Below are 14,295 nucleotides of genomic sequence, written 5' to 3' on the forward strand. Positions count from 1 at the left end.
GTAGTTTGTTTTATTATTCACTTATCATACATGTATTATTTTTGCTAATAATCGACATATTGTGGAGCCTACAAGAATTCCAAGTAAAATAATATTTCTTAGTGTTATTACAATGACATATACAGGTATGGAATATGTGGATTACAATATAACGTGACTAGGCTGTAGATCCTGCCGAATGAGATTTTTCCTATAGCTACTATACACCAGTACTTCTTATACTTTATCAGTGCCATACACACTTGAGTCATTATCACAAGCTTTCATTCACCCCGACTTCACCTCCTTATGATTTGTTAATCGTCCATTTTCCTGTCTCTTTATATACATGAATCACGCCATTTAAAAATGCAACATAATTTACTTTCTTAAGTTTCCTTTTTTTACCACCTGAACAAATCTGAAAAACAATGAACGACAAGCTTCACACACCAGTAAACATATCTAAACCGGTTTGGAACATCAATGGCTGGGGTGTCCCTGTGACAAGCTTCTCAAATCGGGGCCCAATATCCATCTCCAAAGCGGAGGCCCCGCATAAACGTCTAGGTGAGAATTTTGTTTCTAACGTTTCAGTTCTACCAATATGGAGACAAAATTTTTCAGACAGTTACGTAGCTGCCGTCACCACTAATACTTGAAGGGTTTCCATGGCAATTGATTAGTATTCAGGGAACTGGAGCAACCAACCCAATAGCTTCCACAGTACGAGTACATTTCAAAAGATGCTTTTTGGGTGAAGTCATGAAGCTTCATCAACAACCCTGTGATCTCCCGGACATGCGCCCGCTTGATGTGGCCGATGATGAAAGGATTGACCAGCCACATTATCGTCCTCAAAGGGTTAAGTCTGCATCCTCAAAGGGTTAAGTCAGCATCCTCAAAGGGTTAAGTCAGTGTCCTCAAAGGGTTAAGTCAGTGTCCTCAAAGGGTTAAGTCAGCATCCTCAAAGGGTTAAGTCAGCATCCTCAAAGGGTTAAGTCAGCATCCTCAAAGGGTTAAGTCAGTGTCCTCAAAGGGTTAAGTCAGTGTCCTCAAAGGGTTAAGTCAGCATCCTCAAAGGGTGAAGTCAGTGTCCTCAAAGGGTTAAGTCAGCATCCTCAAAGGGTTAAGTCAGTGTCCTCAAAGGGTTAAGTCAGTGTCCTCAAAGGGTTAAGTCAGTGTCCTCAAAGGGTTAAGTCAGTGTCCTCAAAGGGTTAAGTCAGTGTCCTCAAAGGGTTAGGTCAGTGTCCTCAAAGGGTTAAGTCAGTGTCCTCAAAGGGTTAAGTCAGTGTCCTCAAAGGGTTAAGTCAGTGTCCTCAAAGGGTTAAGTCAGCATCCTCAAAGGGTTAAGCCGGCATCCTCAAGAGGTTAAATCTGCTCCTTAAAGGGTTATATCTGCATCCTCAAAGGGTTAAGTCAGCATCCTCAAAGGGTTAAGTCAGTGTCCTCAAAGGGTTAAGCATCCTCAAGGGTTAAGTCAGTGTCCTCAAAGGGTTAAGTCAGTGTCCTCAAAGGAGTTAAGTCAGTGTCCTCAAAGGGTTAAGTCAGTGTCCTCAAAGGGTTAAGTCAGCATCCTCAAAGGGTTAAGTCAGCATCCTCAAAGGGTTAAGTCAGTGTCCTCAAAGGGTTAAGTCAGTGTCCTCAAAGGGTTAAGTCAGTGTCCTCAAAGGGTTAAGTCAGTGTCCTCAAAGGGTTAAGTCAGCATCCTCAAAGGGTTAAGTCAGCATCCTCAAAGGGTTAAGTCAGCATCCTCAAAGGGTTAAGCATCCTCAAGGGTTAAATTATAAAGGGTTAATCTGTCCTCAAAGGGTTAAGTCAGCATCCTCAAAGGGTTAAGTCAGCATCCTCAAAGGGTTAAGTCAGCATCCTCAAAGGGTTAAAGTCCAGCATCCTCAAAGGGTTAAGTCTAAGTCATCCTCAAGGGTTAAAGTGTCCTCAGTCAGTCTCCTCAAAGGGTTAAGTCAGTGTCCTCAAAGGGTTAAGTCAGTGTCCTCAAAGGGTTAAGTCAGTGTCCTCAATGGGTTAAGTCAGTGTCCTCAATGGGTTAAGTCAGTGTCCTCAAAGGGTTAAGTCAGTATCCTCAAAGGGTTAAGTCAGTGTCCTCAAAGGGTTAAGTCAGTGTCCTCAAAGGGTTAAGTCAGTGTCCTCAAAGGGTTAAGTCAGTGTCCTCAAAGAGTTAAGTCAGCATCCTCAAAGGGTTAAGTCAGCATCCTCAAAGGGTTAAGCCGGCATCCTCAAGAGGTTAAATCTGCATCCTTAAAGGGTTATATCTGCATCCTCAAAGGGTTAAGTCAGCATCCTCAAAGGGTTAAGTCAGCATCCTCAAAGGGTTAAGTCAGCATCCTCAAAGGGTTAAGTCAGCATCCTCAAAGGGTTAAGAGCCACCTGCCTCCTGACCAAGTACTTTTGTTATGGGGTGTACGACGCCATTTACGATGACCTTCTTGCCCTGATCTTTTTTTCAGCAATATCGCCTTTAACACATATGGAACGTTGCACTTTTCGAAGCTTTGGAGGAGTCTCAAAACAAGTTTCCTGGTGGGAATTATAAGCTAATACTGTACTCAAAATATCGAAACTTCGAGATCTCTCCAGAGCTTCGAAAAGGTGGTCTTCATAAAACAAGATCAGGGCAAGAAGGTCATCGTAAATGGCGTCGTACACCCCATGACTGTTCTTGAATACGGACAGACGACTGGGAGAATTTTAGGTCTTACCTCCCTGAGTATTGTTTTTTTTCTTCTACTCTCTCTTAACCCTTGAGTACGGTGACATTATATTCAGATGCTTAAGTTATTGTACTCAAGGGGTTGAATCATCGTACTAAAGGGGCTAAATCATCGTACTAAAGGGGTTAAATCATCATACTAAAGGGGTTAAATCATCGTACTCAAGGGGCTAAATCACCCCATTAAAGGGATTAAATCATCGTACTAAAGGGGCTAAATCATCGAACTAGAGGGGCTTAATCATCGTACTCAAGGGGCTAAATCATCGTACTCAAGGGGCTAAATCATCGTAATAAAGGGGTTAAATAATCGCACTATGAGATAAATTATCATACTAAGGGGGTTAAGTTATCGTAGTAAAGGAGTCAAAACTACTCAAAAAGATTTTTGCCTCCTGTCCGCGCCCACTCCTGTGTCTGAACTGTCTCCACCAGGGCTATCTGGACCTGAGGACACCACCCCCGGCTACCTGTACCCCACCGACATGTCGACCCACACAATTACACTAAAAGGTGTGTCCCTCAATGTTGTCAATACCTATGTGCCTCCCTCCACCCCTACTGTACCTGCCCCACCACACCATATCACCTCCACCACCCCCACTGTACTTCGCCACGCCTGGCCTGGCCGCACTGTTTGTAAACTTTGTGGTCAACCGACTCTCACACCCTCTTTCACCACATCCTCATTTGCCCTATGACCTCCTCCTACAGGTCCCCAGCCGTTACCAACACCTCTTCCCTCCCTGACCAGATATCCCTCCTCCTAGTGACAGGCCTGGCACTTGACATTATTAGGGACCTGCCACACTTTGCCATAAACAGATGAATTGTACCGGGAATTTCCCCCCACACACTCATCATTGTCACTTTATGTAACTTGCTGACAAAACCCATGACCCTTCAGGCCTTTACGCCCTTAATGCAGGAGTCATAAAGGCAAGCATGAACTCCGCATGCTTCCCAGTTGGGCGCTGTAAACGCTTCTGCGCTTCACCTTGCACAGGATGTAAGGGGGTGCCCAATAAACTAGCCCCCTCGTGGGCAATCTGTAATCTGTATCGGCCTGGGGTTCGAATATTTTACAATGATGATGATAATAATAATAATAATAATAATAATAATAATAATAATAATAATAATAATAATAATAATAATCATAATAATAATAATAATAATCATAATAATAATAATAATAATAATAATAATAATAATAATAATAATAACAATAATAATAATAATAATAATAATAATAATAATAATAATAATAATAATAATTATAACCATAAATTAACAATCAATAAAAAATATAGATAAATTAATAATAATAATCATAAATAAATAAAAAAAATTAAACAATAATATTAATTATTACTATAAATTAATAATCAATAAAAAATATAGATAAATTAATAATAATAATCATAAATAAATACGAAAAAAAAATCTAGAAACGATATATACTGCATGTACGTTGTGTTGTCAAAGTAAGAGAAACAATTGAGACCCTGCAATTGTGTGTAAATGAGGCAGAAACTCAGATCAGCAACCAGGTACTTGGTCACATATGGCAGCAGGGTCTACCATTAGACAACACATTATGCTTCCAATATCTTCCCAGGCGGTAGTACCTCCCTGTTTGGTAGCTGCCTATTACCTATAAAGTATAGTAAAAATATTTACTATTGACTTTAGAATATCTCCTAATATCAAGTGCGCATGGCTTCAAAATGGCCTCATAATGCCCATAATATTAGCTGGGTGGGCTCACTGCGGTCGCCATGTTCCCCCACCCACAACGACTTGGACCCCCCCTTTTGATCCGCCCCTGGACCCACTTTCTTCCTAAATTTCCAAGATGAAAATTTAGTGAAAACATAACATACTCTCACACACACACGCACACATACACATACTCAGCATATCCGAACATTTCTACTCCCAACAAACTCCCCCGCACACTCACAAGCACCCAAACGCCTTTACAAACACATACACCAAAATAACCCCCACACACACTTCAGTAATCTTTTCGTCGAGGTCTTAACAGCTGGACGGATGGACACTTGGGAACCCCTGGCCTAGCTGAGACCGGAAACCACTAATCACTGTCTTTTTAGACTTCTGTGATCTCAGGGTTTGGTCTATCCCAGGGGTAGTTATCCCAGCGGTAGTCATCCCAGGGCAGTTATCCCAGGTGTAGTATAATGTTAGGGCACATGCTACCCCTAGACAGTACAAACCCCTGCATATCCTAAAATTCCTACAGCACAGCCCAAGGTAGAGAGGTATAGTCACCCAAAAAAGTCGTGTCGCGAACCATGAACCCGAGATTCAGTCTCTTGAATCCGAAGCATTTATGGACAGAATAATGTATCATTGTCTACTGCTTCGGGTTCACGAGTCTGAATCTCGGGGTTCGTGGTTCGCGACAGAACTTTTTTGGGTGACTGTACAGCTTCCATAGCCTCGCGGACCAGGGAGACTCGCAAATATTGTTTTCTTGTTCTAAGGTATTGTTTTGGTCCAATAATCTCGAAGACTATTGACCCCTAGGAGCAACAGAGCTCTTAACTGTCTTAAATAATCTAGGCTCCAAAAGGGTTAAGACACTTAAGACTCGAGTACTGTACATCCAGTTACCAAATAACATTGGCAGAGGGCAGCATGTGATGGTAATACATATAGAACTTATAACGGTAATGAAGTAAAATGGTCTGTGTTATTCATGAATGAACTCTGTTTTCTTAAGACTGTTTTATCGGTCAAACAAGGATCCGGTACCTGTGTGTGTGTGTGTGTGTGCGTGTGAATATTTACTGTGACAGTTGTGAAGCAAGAGTCTATCATCACACGAGACTCTTTTATCAACTCTTAGGAAAGAAAATAGCTTCTACACAACTCTGTAATAACTTACAGTAAATAATTTATATTCATGTACTTCCGTTAGGTAGAACACATCCTCTATTATCTATCATTTCTTTACCAAGTAAATTACTCATTTACTCATTGTCGCATCTGTGCTTCCCGTTAGATATACAGTAATCTGTCTAACTTGTCGTCAGCTTAAAAGCTGATCGGGTGGTTTGTCTGTGTACTGTGCAAGAAATAACCGTTATGTTTAGTGGGGTCACACTAACACTCCTATCAAGCCTGGGACGCAGTGAGACTAGTGAAGCCGTGAGAGGCAAGCGTGCTACAATTTCCAGGGTCATTACGCATCGAACTAAAGCATTTGTATCTTACAAAAGACAATTTAAAAAATAAGTAAAGGCAGCACACAGCCAGGTGGTAACGATGTGAGAGTTGTACATAATATTTATACCATCACTCTCGAGTATTAGTCGTACTAGGAGGCGTTTACATCTCCAGGTTTTCTCTCCAGCCAGGACACGGCAGATAAAACGTCTTTTATTTCTTGGGATTTTCACTTTAATGCATATACGGCATACCTGGTGGTAGAGGAAGAAAAGCCTATGTTGGATTTACTTAGAGAGCAGTAACAGTAGGTCGCTGTCTGGTATACTAGGTATGTTTTGGCGATTAAAAGGAAATCATTATTCATCTGTGTCTGATTTAGGAGAAATAAACAAAATATGGAACCAACATTCAGTGTTTTGTTTCCCTGCTTTCAGTTTCTTAGGTTAAGTCCACGTCGTATTTCCTTTACTCTGCTGCTAGATGTACAGTCTCGTTCAAGATTCTTCGATCACTGCTGGCAACTCAAGGCCGTTTGTTTACTATAGTACGTAGTGTCATATAATACGAAACAAAAAAGCCCAACCATTAAATTAAGCAACGGGGAACTAACTAACCAATGACCGATAACTTTTACATTTACTTAAAATTTTTACTTGGTACTATAGTAAACAAACGGCCTTGAGTTGCCAGCTGTCTCCAGCAGTGATCGAAGAATCTTGAACGAGACTGTACATTACATACATTCAAACAAATGTTTGTGAAACATAAATGAAATCAAGCCAAATGAAGGTTCCAAAACAGTATATTACCATATTTTAACACCGAATAATCATTTAAAACTTGCTGTCTGGGATGAAAACTTTATGACTGGGTGAACAGCTGTAAAGTAGCAACAACTATGCATGTGGTATGCGTTAGGGGACAGCGTTACAGAGGGTTATCCACTGTTTAAGTGAAAACAAATTAAAAGCATTCATAAAAACACTAATGTCCTTTTCACTCACTAATAGAACAATTTTTTTAATGTAGTAAGTCAAGTCGGCCTGAGAAAGGGCGTTGACTAAGTAGAATAATGTACAAAATTAGATTACCTTCGCGGCTGTTCCCAATCTTAATAACTGTTTCTCAACGTAGCCGCCTTTATGTTCAACACAAGTATTCCAGGGACTCTAGTTTCTTGATATCGTCCAGGTAGAAATTTCTTGGGCGTTATGTAATATAAGCCACGACTACACTGCCTATCTGACCTCAGGAGGGAGAGCGGATACGTTACCAAATCCGGGGCTGGTAACTCACATGTGAAGAAACTTTCTAATTTCAAGAACAATTGGAATCTGGAAGCCTCCCCCCCCTCCCCCTCACATATTTCCGATAATTCAAGAGAGTGAGATTCCTGAAGTAATGAACACGTTGTCTCTTGCATAACTTAAAGTAAAACACATATATAAATGAAGCAAAAGTAACGACTGTTTATAGTACCCAAGTGCAGTAATGTTAATTATTATTTTCTTTCATGAACGACGGAAATGAAGTCTTACACAAGCTGTTTATCTGCGGGTTAGTTATAATGAAAATACCGTGAACATTAGGGGGGTGATATTTTTCTCATTACAATATACAAATTCTCAAAAAGATTATAACGAAGAGATCAACCGCACCGTCATACTAGAAGTTCAAAGGGTGGACTTCCTGTAGCTGCTTCTATCTGAACACAAACATAAAATCACGTACGTACAGTAGCTATAACAACTATCTGTGCATACTTAGTGGGAAACAATATGAGACCATGGACGATAAATTTTACATATACTCAAAATAATTCAAATATTAGAATATAACTTAGCATAAATAAATAAATAAATAATGAAAATTTTTAAATAGATGATAACTTCAACTATACAAATCACGATTCAAAACGTGTATCCCGGAACATCTGTACAAAGGCAGGTACAATAACCACCCCTTAATTGAGTACGATGACTGAACCTCTTGCGTATATTCCCTACCACATGAGTACGATGACTAAACTCTCACGTATGATCACTACCTTGGGTACAATGATTGAACCTCTCAAGTCCAATGACAACCCTTGAGTACGATCATCACCCATTCATTACGATAACGTAGCCTCTCGAGTACAATGACTTAACCCTTGAGAACAATAACATAAGTCAATGAGTACGAGGTTTTTAACCCTTTGCATACGATTTCCTGTACTTTACCCTCCAGTCTAATGACGTCATACTGAAGAGTTTAACGCCCGTATTATTAAACATCATTTTCCCTGGGAGGGTCGTTGTTTCGAGTTTTAACTATGATTACAGTAAAATGGCGGTAAAATTAACTAATTCCAATATTATAAATTAATTTTATAGGAACTAGTTAATTTTACCGCCACACCACCTCGTTAAGTACTGTACTGCAGTGTCCCCCAGGACTCGCTTAGTTTAAAACTCGGGTTGAAACATGACGACCCTCTTCAATGGAAGATGTTGTTTAATATTACGGGCGCCAATTGTTGTACTCGAGAAGTTAAGTTATCGTAATGAAGTTGTGGTGATCGTGCTCAACGGGTTAAGTCATTGTACTCGAGAGGTTAAGTTATCGAAATGAAGGTGTGATGATCGTACTCAAGGGATTAAATCATTGTACTCGACAGATTAAATTATCGTACTCATGGGGTTAAGGCATTGTACTCGAGAGGTTAAATCATCGTACTCAGGGGGTTAAGGGAGGGACAAGTTGACCAGGTATGTGTGTGTGGATCGAGCAAGATTTTAGAAAGACTATCGGATTTGTTTTAAAGCCTAAATAAGATTAAAGAAAGGTAGAAAGCCTCATTAGGGTCATAATCAGGCCTTTATAACATTCCAGCATCGTCCATATGGGAACCTCGGATCGACTCAATATAGGAGAGGGGGGGGGGGGGAGGGGGGCTCAAAGGACACGCCCCCTCCCCCGCTGGAAAAAAAAATAAATAAGAAGAAATTTAGTTCATTCTTAAAGTTTTTTTTTTATTTCATCTAAACCACAATTAATGCCCTGTGCTCCTCACTGCCGTTTTTTTTTATTCATTTTATGGGTTTTCTTCTTAATCTTAATTTATATATCATCAGAAAGATAAGACACCATACAATAGACGTTATCACACAGGACATTTACCATGGTATATCAAGACACAGTGCCTACAGAAGCTGCTAACATAGATAAAACATTTTCCAGAACGAATTAGGTAATCAAATGTACGTTTTGAATTTATCCAAACTGTCGTGTTTTTTCGCGAGTTTAAGGAAAACGTATTTTATAATCAGCAAAAATAACTCCCTGACCTTCGTTGTGATCCCTTAAATAATGGACCACAAAAACACAATATATGGCCCTTAATACATCTACTTAGTTACGCTTCAGACAGCTTAAAATCACTAAAGTAGCTGAAGGTAATTGTTCACCAGACAAGTGTTATAATTCTGATCAAGGGGCTTTTGTCGGTGGGGGCGATACGGAGGGCAAGTCTACTGGGCCAGCCTGTCTCATAAAGGTCCGAAAGGCTTCATAAGCACAACTTCTGACCACGGTTTCGCGACCCCTTCAGAACGCTTTGGCCTCGAGGTGTGGATGAACACTGTCAGCACATGGGTTGATGCCTACTGGTGCGCTTTACCAAACTTTCAGTTTTTAAAAGTGGTGTAACAAAAATGCACATGTAACCGAACGAACTTTCAACATCCATTTTATACTTTTTGTTTTCACTCTTTTCGGCTCGAGGCTTTGGGTGGGCTGGAGTTATGTATGTATAAAAATATATGAATTAACAAAAATAAGTGAAAACAATAAATATATTAATCCTAATAAACATACCACTGGTTCTTAGAGATGTAATAGATAAGATGAAGAAGTCCTGGGCAAGGTCAGTGGAGTAACACTAGGCACTTGGAGTACTACAGTTCTGGGTCAACATAGCTACAGTACCTAAGAAAAACACTGGGGGGTCCTTTGCTTAGGGCAGAAACCCTGGGAGGCCTAAGGGATAACTCTGATTCTCCCAAACGCCTTATATCAACTTAAGTTCTTGACTACAGCTGGCCTAACAAGGCCCTGATTACCCAGAGGAGACCGGAGGTGAGCTACTATCACTCACCCGCCTTAACCAACACTGAGCGGTGGTTGGTGCCTCCCTGGTACAGGAAGCCCTGAGTTGAACCTGGTGACAAAGACAGGCCAGGACACTTACGTTAAAGATGGACAGTACATGTATGAGGGCACTTACCTTATGTGATGTGTGGATAATACACACTTGAGAGCACTTACTGTACGTCAAGTGTGGGTAGTACACATCTGAGAACTGTAGTTACCGTTTGTTGAGTGTAAAAGTATTTCCCTGAAGGCACTTACCGTATGTAAAGTCTGAACTGTACATGTTTAAAGGTACTTAACGTATGTAAAGTATAGACAGTCCTTATCTGAGGGTAGTTAAATTATACTAAGTGTGGATTATACTTACCTACTGGCACTTATCACAATTAGCGAGACTTGATTGAAAATTGTATAAATTATTGGTGATCCTTGTACAAAGTACCTACTAGTAGGCTTAACTGGCTAGGGCATAGGCCTACTCCACTTTCTAACACTTATTTGACGTATAGGTAAAGCTGCCATAACTGAACTGCACTGTACATCCAGGAGACATGGAGGACGTTGCCTCTGTGTTGCCATGTAATTTTCAGTCCAGCAGAGAACTGACAGACAACCGTGCAATCATACAGCATCACACACAGCTACAGATACACATTGTCGAACTCTGATAACTTAGTTTCCTGCTATTTACAACTAAAGACTTTGCTGAAAGTGAGAAACTGGTTCAACGCCAAGAAAGTGATTTAGAACCACCATCTGCACTAGATCAGCTGGAGACATGTGATGACAGCTTGTTTTTTTTTTACCATTACTGTACTGTACCTGCACTGACTCCTGGCATTCTAACATCGACTGAGTTCGTCTGTGTGGAAAATGAGCCTTATAATTTTACGAGATGTGGATGTGTGGGGTTGCTTTGTGTAACTAAACAAGGGTGGTTAGATAAGTCTCATCTGTTGTTTCCTAAGAATGTGGCCTTATCATAAATTTGACTAAGTCGTTATCAGAAAAAAAAAGAGAACTATATCTCACTTTCAGACGTTTATGACAGTCGAGATGATAAAAAGCAGATATTTTGAGTATTGTTTCTAAATATTCGTCGTCCTTACTCATGTTAAGAGTCTCTAAGCGAGGGAATGAGGGTAACAGTCACTATTCTCATCAGTGTTCACATTCTAACTTCTCATTTAAGGTGTGAGAACTTATATCACAACAATCTCGAGTTCACTTACTATCTTCCTGGAACCATTTTGAAATTTTGATTGCCCCCCCCCCCTCCCCCTCCTCCTCCCAACAAAAAAGCATTCTTCCACATTTTACAGAAGCCACGTTTATGTGTCGGGGAGTATTTTGTTTCAAGGAAGAGGCAACGAATGGGGTATTTAGCCAAGAATATATCGAACATATCTATGAATACATTTACAATACATAAAAAACATTACTATGGTTTTATAAATATATATATACGATGTAGGAAAAGAACTTTCATTCCTTAGCTTATATAAATGTTATCAATGCTGTGTCGAGTCAAAAGAAGGTATACATCCCAGCTAACAGAGATTAAAAGTGAGTTACTGCATAAGGTCAAAATACACGTGTAAAGTCTTTGTAAGGTCAGAGCGTCGGCCACGTCTTGGTATAAACCATTTACTCATATCCTGTCTCACACCATCACGTCAACACACCACCATCACGTCAACACACCACCATCACGTCAACACACCACCACCACGTCCACCACCACGTCAACACACCACCATCACGTCAACACACCACCACCACCTCAACACACCACCACCACCTCAACACACCACCACCACCATGTCAACACACCACCACCATGTCAACACACCACCACCACCTCAACACACCTTCACCATCACGTCAACACACCACCACCATGTCAACACACCACCACCACCTCAACACACCACCATCACGTCAACACACCACCACCATGTCAACACACCACCACAACACACCACCATCAATACTGGTCTGTCACTGTTGGCTTGATATTAACTTTATTACTTCACTGCTAGTCTGCTGCTTTTTACTTATACTTTATTTTCGCCATTGATCAGCCTGTTACCCGCTTGGCCAGTCAGTCGGTCACGTCTCTGTTCCTGTTAGCAAGTACTAGGTTTGTACTGGCTCCTGAATTTATCTGAACCTGCTCCAGTGTTGGTCAAGTCTGGTCTTGCATGAGCTCACACTAGGCGCCGTCACAACACTCTCTGGCAGACTGTACCAAGAGTTCACAAACCTCACAATTTTCTGAACTTGTGACTTCTTCAACCTGAGGCTGACTTAGTGGGGGGCATCCGCTCACCTTCTTATCAATTACTTCTTCAGCCTTAGTGAAGATCTCTTTTTCAACTTGTTCTAGTTTGGTAAAGGTTAAGGATACAGTTTACTCTATTTTCAACTCTAAAGTTCTCATGAGAGTGCAGGACAAAATCTCACCTATGCCTAAACAGTATAATTATTTAACATCAAATCAGCCGGTTTCCTCTCAAGCCTGACTTATCACAGACCAGGCTCACCTAATCTTGTCCACGTCATTAGTGTGGTTTGGCCAGTGATAATTCTTGTGGGAAATACATGATATCATCCACGTGTGTACTTAGCCAAGAATTATTAGCTATTGTCAACCCGTGTAGGTTTATGTGTGGTCATCACTGTAGATCTGGGTTGACATAGAACCTGCAGCAGCGTGCCGCCACACATTAAGGGCAGTGTTTCGGTCATTTACTCCCGCCATTACCTACAGTTTGTGCTGTAATGATACTTTTACCGAAACACCACCGGTCTTCTTAAAGCGTAAACTACTAACGAAATTTTTTTAACGTAAGTAGATATTAAGTTTTGCTGAGATTCAGCGCCTAACTTGATAAGGATATTTCCGATTAAATGGGCAAGAAAAGCTGTTTATCTTTAGTGTTCAACTAACTGTACAGTATATTAGTCTTAAGAGGGTAATTTGGCGGTAACGCGAGTATCTCTCATGTTGTGTACTGGGTTTAATCCCTGGGCAGATGTGAGAAGGGTGTTATCCAATGGGAGTCTACAGTATACCAAATATCACAGGTTTTCTCCAGGTACTCTAGCTTCCTCCTGTACTAACACTGAACAATGAAGGTTGTAACAAACCAACCGCTCCAACACCTAATAAGCTGATAAATAAATAAATAAATAAATAAATAACGTTTTGCTGTATAAAACAACTAATTAAGCTGTATCAAACTGATAGAACATAACCTTTTATAGTTAAAATATTCTAACTCTAAGTACTGTACCAGGTATCAAGAGCGTCACAACACAGCCCACCATAGCACACCCCGACATCCTCCCTGACGCTGGTGAACCCCTCCCAAAGGTTACGGGTGATGTCATAAATACTCCTGTACTGTACTTGACACATGAGTGTATAAACAAGAGCTTACTTATCTGGTACACCAGTATGTTGGTCACAGATCATAACGTATAAAGGTGCATCGTGGCTCCCATGACCTGATGATACAGCACTGCCGTTATTCTCTACGGCCAACTCCCGTCATGTAAAGCCAATATACAGTAAATTGAGAACAAAAAATCGAATATAATTTCTTTTGATCTTTGCAGGTCTTGGGTTGCCGCTATACTCTACATTCTGGCATGGCGAGCATCTAGCCATGTCAAAATAAGGCAATTTCTTAATGATAGTCACCTCTATTGGTGGGCTGGAGAGGCCACTACGGGACGGCAGGATCTTGTGCAGAGCTTCCTCTAGTGTGGGAGGGGCCAGTCTGTTCATCACTCATACAAGCAACAGGACCTTTTAACGAGAGTTTCAAAACCGTATTACAGCTCCTGGCGACTCTCTCTCTCTCTCTCTCTCTTTCTCGTAATTACACTCGATATCAAACTATAAGGACAGAGTCCTTGAGACGTGTGGAAAAAACCACGAGGGGCTCAGCGTCGTCCCCCCCCCCCTGCTCCTGTTTCCATAATGTGTGATTCTAATGAAACTGTAGTTCAGGTAGAAGCTAATACCCACCACTGTGACCAATGTGTACAGTTTACTGGTATTGATCTATATAGAACAAACCTTAGACTAAGACAATAAAAACACCTAACAAAACTGACGCTAAATAACAAATATTGTCATTCAAAAATCATTAACAGTAGCGACACAGGATTCACGGTTAAATGGAAAAGAGTGAGCGGAAGGTGTGGTTATGGTGTATTTGTTATAAAGTTTTACTGTG

At 40.7% G+C, this 14,295-nt stretch overlaps 1 protein-coding gene across 7 annotated transcripts in view; it reads right to left on the reverse strand.

Moving 5' to 3' along the window:
- The window catches only part of LOC121868612 (vascular endothelial growth factor receptor 1-like), a 119,944-nt gene that overhangs the window by 78,295 nt on the left and 27,354 nt on the right, over positions 1–14,295 (reverse strand). The window contains exon 1 of one of the 7 annotated variants that reach the window (XM_042369417.1): positions 9,770–10,055. The exons of the other annotated variants lie outside the window; for them this stretch is intronic. The gene's annotated coding sequence lies outside the window, so the exon portion shown is untranslated. Of the gene's footprint in view, positions 1–9,769; positions 10,056–14,295 lie in introns of those variants that run through there. 7 annotated transcript variants of the gene reach the window in all.

The sequence above is a fragment of the Homarus americanus genome, unplaced genomic scaffold, assembly GCF_018991925.1.
Source record: "Homarus americanus isolate GMGI-L3 unplaced genomic scaffold, GMGI_Hamer_2.0 scaffold59495, whole genome shotgun sequence".
NCBI lineage: Eukaryota > Metazoa > Arthropoda > Malacostraca > Decapoda > Nephropidae > Homarus > Homarus americanus.